Raw genomic sequence first — 7,500 nt, forward strand, 5'->3', positions numbered from 1 at the left:
CACAGACATTAAGTGTTTTTTAAGTGTCAAAAGCCTAACTGAAATGGAGGACTTGTGGGTCTCTCTCTCTGTCTGTCTGTCTACATAGCAAACTTCCCTGCCAATTGATAATGGATTACTGAAAGTGTTTATAGGATTACAAACAACAAAAAAAATCTACCTCTACAGAACCTTTAGTGATGAATTCCTATATGTTTAACCTACTATGTGATATGTCAGTGAAAGACATCTCCTTGAATGACGCTTGATTATGAAAAGTGACTTAATATAAACATCTTTATAGGTAGAAATTGTTTCCATATTGTTGTGACACTTGGAATAACAACCTCAGCTAGTCAGTGGCAAAGATAATCAGTTTCAGTGGAAGTAACGTAGCAAGCTGCAGTGCCCCAAAGGTCTACTGGTGGTGTACTGGACTGATTCCTTGAGCTTTGGGTAAATATATTACACTGTAGAAACTTGTTAAATAGTTTACCCCAGACTTGCTAGATCCATGAAGGCCATTCAATTGTTCTATATGGGTTATTTGGGCGTTTTGTTCACCGTAACTAAAAAGTAATTAGTTGTAAGTGATTTATCACTCTATGCTTACAGTACATTGTCATGTAACATATTACATTAAAATCAAGGTAGCTAGTATTATGAAATATATTGCATTTCAAAAATAATGTTAATGTTGAAGATGTTTTTATTTGAGGGGGTCTTTTGTATTTCTGATGGTATATCGGAGTATCTAGGTTGTACACAGTAAAAGAGTTTGTCTACAAAAAGACGTTGTGTTTTATTTTGCAATAAAATTCACATGGGGTCAGAATTCGGTGTAACACCGGAACCAACGTTTTTGTTCCCTGTGTGCAGCCGTTTTTTTTACGACTTCCTGATGTCTTCGTGGACGAAGACATTACCACTAGTTGCGGCTGCAGTCGAGCTCCCTACAAAATGGACTATCGTCGGATAAAAGGACTTTCACAGGTAAGTTTTACAAGATGCATTGTAACGACGCGTGATGTGATGGCGCATTGCAGTTTTTATTTCCCCGAAATAAATTCAGTATCTGTAATTTGCAACGATTTTGTTGAGGCTATGTAATGCGAGTTGCGCAAACGTGAAGCTAGGCGTTAGCCCGGATCAAGAAAGCTAATTTAGTCGATAGTTTAATTGATTAACTGTTGTGATGGACTATGCGTCAATTAAAAAGGAATTATGTGGTTTGCCTCGAAGTTATGCTTAAGTTGTTTTTGTACATAGGCTAATGTTCCCTGGTTGAGAATAAAGTAATGTTGGCTGAAGTAGCCCAGATCATCAAAGAGCCCAGTGTTCATAAATGAATGCATAGATCAAGCTAGCTATCGTTGGCTAACGATTACTTACGTTACATCTCATTACTTACGGTTGATTGGAGTAGTTAAATACGTCTGAGATTGAAGAAAACCAAGGAAGACGAAGCAGGAATTATAAACAAATGCGTAGATGATAAATCGGAACTATTTACAAGAAAAAATTATATATTCACAGGCATTAATTTATTCTTTAGGCTGATGATAACGAGAGCTGTTGACAAAGATAATCGGTTGTAGATCGGAGTGTGATAACGGTCCGCACGCGCTGGTAATTTAACCGCCTCTGCAATGCGCTCGTGATGGACTGTGTGTGTGTGTGTGTGTGTGTACATGTGTACATATCGGAGTAACGTTTGATTGTAGGATAATTTCAGTTACTAAGATAGGTTCACTAGTATTTTTCTTGTTTACCTAAAGTATTGTCAGTTTCAATAGTTTTTTCACTTATCTTTTGTTGAAGATCTTTGATTAGAGATGGAGTCCCCAAGATATGATATGATGAAGTCTGACATGTCCCAGAAGACCCTGGTTCGAGTAAAGCTCGGGGCTGACTGGATGATGATCAAGAGCTTCTTAAACAGAGATGGATGAAATAGTATGAGTAAGCCCCACAATGTATATACTTAACTGTGTGTATTTTGGTACTTTTATTTCATTTAATATTTTTGTGACTCCTTTCCTTACAATGTCCTTTTTGTCCAGGCAAGGAATATCATCTCAATTTCCTGTTCTCTATGGGGAAATGCTGATAGCAGGCCATATGTTTATATGTCTTTCAACATAAACCAAAACACGTTATCAACATGCAGAGATCCTCGGGGCCCGTGAAGGAGGAGGATGAGAACAGTGGCATCCTACACGTGTTCACACAAGTCAATGATGTCTTCCAGATCAGGAAAAAAAAATCTCTGTGAGCCATCTCAAGAGAAGCTCAAAATTGAAAAAAGGTAAACATGCTACTATTTAAATTTTTGGAGGGCAACAAGGCCTCTACCTCTCTGGGTGGCTCACCTGTGACTTCAATGCCAGTGGTTCTGAAGAACACTGTCCTTCTGTCCACATTTATCTGGTACAGGGATCCATACCCCCTGAGGCTGTGAAATAATGTAACGTTAGCAATAGAAGTCTATTGTGAAAGCCAACTGAGAAAAACTTGTAGTTTAGCCTGCTAACATAGGCTGCTGCTTATGCTAAATTTTGACCAACATTTTGTTGTCACCTAGTTCACTTAAAGTAGAGGTATATTACTGACACAGTTTTTCTAAGAATGAAGGGGTGTTGGCTGAATTGGCCCATTTCACCAAAGAAAGCCCAGTGTTTATAAATCAAGATAAAGCTAGCCATTGTTAGCTAAATTACATACCAGTCGATTTAAATAATTAAGTCTGAAAATGAAGAAGACGAAGGCATCACAGCAAAGTCCCTGACCTTAAGGTAGAGACTCTAATCTTTTCCAGATCAAGGTGCCAGTCTGAATTGCTTAAAAATCAAAAATACATGTTGGACCAAATTATGCTTGTGTGCCGAACAGCAGATATGATCATCATTCTGGAGCACCAGAAAGTCGTCCAGACCCAGATTCACCTTGCCTCACCTGTTACTCCTCGGGGGAGTGCAAAGCTCTGCAGGGCCTCATGACGGTGGAGGTGGAGGCAAGTTTTTTTTTTCATGGATTCTAGTATTAAGATGGTTAAGTGACAGTGAGGTTCAATAGCACTGTGGCCTTTGCGCTTTATTTACTCCTGTAACAGACTGGTGTGTTGATACTAATAGCCAAGGGGTATGTGTTGACATGTGTTTGCATTTTGTAAACAATTTACACCTGTTGTCTGTGGACCAAACATATAAAAAGTAAAGATATTAAGGTATAAAAAAAAAATGATAGGCAAAAATAACCCAATAACCCTAATTTCATGTAGTGTATTTTATTCCTCTCCATGTTGTGGGATCCTAAGTTAATATTGTTCACTTCCATTAAATTCCTTTCACGTTACTTTAAGATCCTGTCATTTTAACGTCAAATTGTTCATTGGTTGGTATGAAATGGAAAGTGTATTTAATTCATTTGAATAATCAACCCATCACACAATCATAGAAAATGCCCTGAAATACACTTCAAGGCTAAAATTAATTACCTGGACTTCATAGGAAACCTTTGTCTCAAGATGTATTTCTTTTTTTCTCTCTTTTGTTTATACTTTATTTCTTTATGAGTCAACATTGACTGAGGTGCCTTCACAAAAATCTTTGCTCTCTTACATGCATTTTACAGTGGTATTCATACCATATTTCCATAAAATCCTGTAAGGTTCCTTCTGGTTGATCAAAGTGGGATGTGTGATTGTGGGATTCTAACTTAATACTGTTCAGTACCATTTAATTCCCTTCAGGTCACTTGAGTTATGTTCATATCATTTTAATGTCATCAAAGTGAATTCAATTCAGTTCATCAACTTTTTAATCCTACTAAGATACTCATAGGCTATTCGATCACGTATTCACAATGTATTATTATGTTTATAAATTAGTTTCAACATCTGAACAAGTATCCACTTTTGATTCATGATTTATTATCAAATAGTCTGTGTAGTAATTATTGTGCAATGAACTCGTAATGCTCACATGAATAGATTTGAAATTGTTTTGTAAATGTTTTTGAAATATGTTTTGATTTCTATTTGTGTATCTCATCAGGCTTGTTTGTATATTATGCTGTGGATTTGACTTCTACTGCTTTATTACTGCAAATACGTCAATTAAATTTTGAAATGGTCTAATTACTGTGTGAATTACAAATGCTGACAAAATGATAATCAGATTTAAGACAATTAAAATGTATTTGTAATGAAGGCTCTTGACTCATAATGTTTTGGTAGAATATAGAGACAAATACTTTGGTATGATGTCTTCCACAACTACAACTGCTATTTCTGGTACTACTACTAATAGCTGTACTACTAGTACAGCTACCACTAATACTACCACTACTGCTACCACTAATACTAATATTAGTCATCTTCACAACCATTGCAAATACTTATATAGAGAAAACATTTGGCTATCAAAATGTACAGCTTTTGAACTATGCTACTATTTTTCTGCAAAAGTTTGGGAGGCATTTTCCCATTCATTCCTGTCTTTCTCGGTCTATCTGTCTGTCTCTTTCTCTATCTCTGTGTTTATTTTCCAATCCACTGTACATTGAGGGCCCTTTTTTCTGTCACTAACTCTTCCCACACCGCTGACTGCATACAAACAAACAATAGATCACAACGTGCAGGTCGATCTGACTTGGTATGCTATCATGTAGTTTTTCAGAATGTCAATTTTTGGAAGGAATGAATGGGACGAAGTCAAAAAAGTCGCAAATCTCCTTCTCTGGCATACGTTGACCTAGACACACCATTCAAACTGTAAAATGTACATACAAGTCAAAATTATCAACGTGATCTCATACTTTTGCCTTAGCTTTCATAGTTTTTTCATCACGGGACAAAGCGCACAGCCCACTCTCGCGATTCCCCGGCGGGGAATTGTCTAGTTAGTGGGCTGTGCTCGCCAGGTCTTCTCTCTCACAATGCGTCCACTGTCTTTGTCTCTCTCTCTCTCTCTCTCTCTCTCTATCTGTCTGCCTCTATCTCTCTATCTGTCTGTCATCCTCTCTCTCTATCTGTCTGTCTGTCTCTATCTGTCTGTCTCTCTCTCTCTCTATGTGTCTCTCTCTCTCTCTCTCTCTCTCTCTCTATATATATATATATATATATATATATATATATATATATATATGTTTTTCTTTCTGTCTCTCTGTCTGTCTGTCTCTGTCTCTCTCTCACTCTGTCTCTCTCTGACTGTCTGTGTCTGTCTCTCTCTCTCTCTTTATCTGTCTCTCTCTCTCTCAATCTGTCTCTCTCTCTATCTCTCTCTCTCTATCGCTCTCTCTCTCTACCTGTCTATCTCTCTCTCTCTATCTCTCTCTCTATCTGTCTGTCTCTGTCTATCTGTCTGTCTGCCTCTCTCTCTTTTTATATATATATGTCTGTCTGTCTGTCTGTCTGTCTCTCCCTCTATCTCTCTGTTTATTTTACAATCCACTGTACATTGAGAGCCAGTTTTTCTGTCGCTAACTCGTCCCACACCGTTGAGCGCACACAAACAAACAATACATCAAAACGTGCGGCTCGATCTGACTCGGTATGCTATCATTCAGTTTTCCAGAATATCAATTTTTCGCGTCGTAAGACGCGAAAAACTACCAAACATCTCCCATAAGGAATGAATGGGACGAGGTCAAAAAAGTTGCAAATCTTCAACATTATTCAAACATCTCTTGCTCTGGCATACGTTGACCTAGACACACCATTCGAACTGTAAAATTTACATACAAGTCCAAATTATCAACGTGATGTCATACTTTTGCCTTAGCTTTCATAGTTTTTTTGTCACGGGCCAAAGCGCACATCCCACTCTCGCGATTCCCCGGTGGGGAATTGTCTAGTTAGTGGGCTGTGCTCGCCAGCCCACTATGGACACCTCTATAGCTCTGCTATAGGGTGTCCATAGTGGGCTGTGCGAAGCACAGCCCACTATTACTATTGCTCGCGCCTCGTCTTAATAATTAGTGGGCTGTGCTCGCCAGCCCACTATGGACACCTCTATAGCTCTGCTATAGGGTGTCCATAGTGGGCTGTGCGAAGCACAGCCCACTATTACTATTGCTCGCGCCTCTTCTTCTTATTATTTTTCATCCTCCCGCTCTTTTTCGGCAGCTAACTAGTCCCGCACCGTTTGTCGCACACAAACAAAAAATATATCAAAACGTGCGTCTCGATCTGACTCGGTATGCTATCATTCAGATTTTTGAAATTCGAATTTTTCGCGTCGTAAGACGCGAAAAACTGCGAAAAATTTCCCATAAGGAATGAATGGGACGGGGTCAAAAACGTCGCAAATCTGCAACGTTATTCAAACATCTCCTGCTCTGGCATACGTGCGCCTAGAAACACCATTCCAACTTTAAAACGTAGGCACAGGTCTCGTCTATTTAAGTTGTATTTGAACTTTTTTCCTACGATGTATCGTTTTTGAACTCTGACCCTTTAACGATGATGCGTGATTTGGGGAAAATTCAGGGTTTTCAATGAGTGTGTATGGCGGAATGTTCGCGCAGCAGAGTGCAGGAGACCAACTGACAGAGTGAGAGAGACTCAAAAAAAACCTCAGAAATTTTCTCTTTCCGTGACGATCCCGGCCACAAATTACGCTCAAAAACAGTGATATTTTCCAGAGTTGTAGCCACACTTGTCTTCTCTCTCACAATGCGTCCACTTTTTCGGTCGGATTTACGGTTTTTGAATCATCTGCCTCTGACCGACCAGAGGAGCTCTCACTGGCTCCATTCACTCCAATGTTAATCGGGAAGAGGTTTTTCGAAACTGCACCCTTTTTGAGATCGCTCCCGTTACCACATTTCTGACACAAGGACCACGAAACTTGGTGAGCTTGTTCTTTAAGGCATTTCTGGCTTGACCGTGAAAAATTTTTGCTGCTATCATGTACGGTTTTGAAGATATGGCACCGGTTTGACGTCCTGCATGTGAGGCTGAAAGGGCTGAGAAACAGCTGTGCCAGTCCGTTACCGGGGGGCAGGGGGGGGGGTCAGCAACGATCACCGTGGCAACCAAGATCAGCTGGGCCAGCACAGACAGTCTGTCTGTCTCTCTCTCTCTCTATCTGACTGTCTGTCTCTCTCTATCTGTCTCTCTCTATCTCTCTCTATCTGTCTGTCTATCTGTCTGTCTCTCTCTCTCTATCTGTCTGTCTCTGTCTGTCTGTATCTGTCTGCCTCTCTCTCTCTATCTTTCTGTCTCTCTCTCTCTATCTGTCTGTCTCTGTCTCTGTCTCTCCCTGTCTCTCTATCTCGCTGTCTTTCTCTCTCTCTCTCTCTCTCTCTCTGTCTGTCTGCCTCTGTCTCTCTATCTATCTGTCTCTCTCTCTCTCTCTGTCTGTCCTTCTCTCTCTCTGTCTCTCTCTCTCTATCTTTCTATCTCTCTCTCTCTATCTGTCTGTCTATACATATATCTCTATCTGTCTGTCTGTCTCTCTCTCTATCTGTCTCTCTCTGTCTCTCCGTCTCTCTCTCTCTCTATCTTTCTATCTGTCT

At 39.7% G+C, this 7,500-nt stretch overlaps 1 long non-coding RNA gene across 1 annotated transcript; it reads left to right on the forward strand.

The window, feature by feature from the left end:
* Positions 1–106: 106 nt before the first annotated feature.
* Positions 107–4,190, forward strand: LOC119016135. Its single transcript, XR_005073840.1, has 3 exons — positions 107–972; positions 1,801–1,941; positions 2,043–4,190. It is a non-coding gene; the product is annotated as an uncharacterized LOC119016135 (long non-coding RNA).
* Positions 4,191–7,500: the final 3,310 nt, after the last annotated feature.

Source organism: Acanthopagrus latus, unplaced genomic scaffold, assembly GCF_904848185.1.
Source record: "Acanthopagrus latus isolate v.2019 unplaced genomic scaffold, fAcaLat1.1, whole genome shotgun sequence".
Taxonomy (NCBI): Eukaryota; Metazoa; Chordata; class Actinopteri; order Spariformes; family Sparidae; genus Acanthopagrus; species Acanthopagrus latus.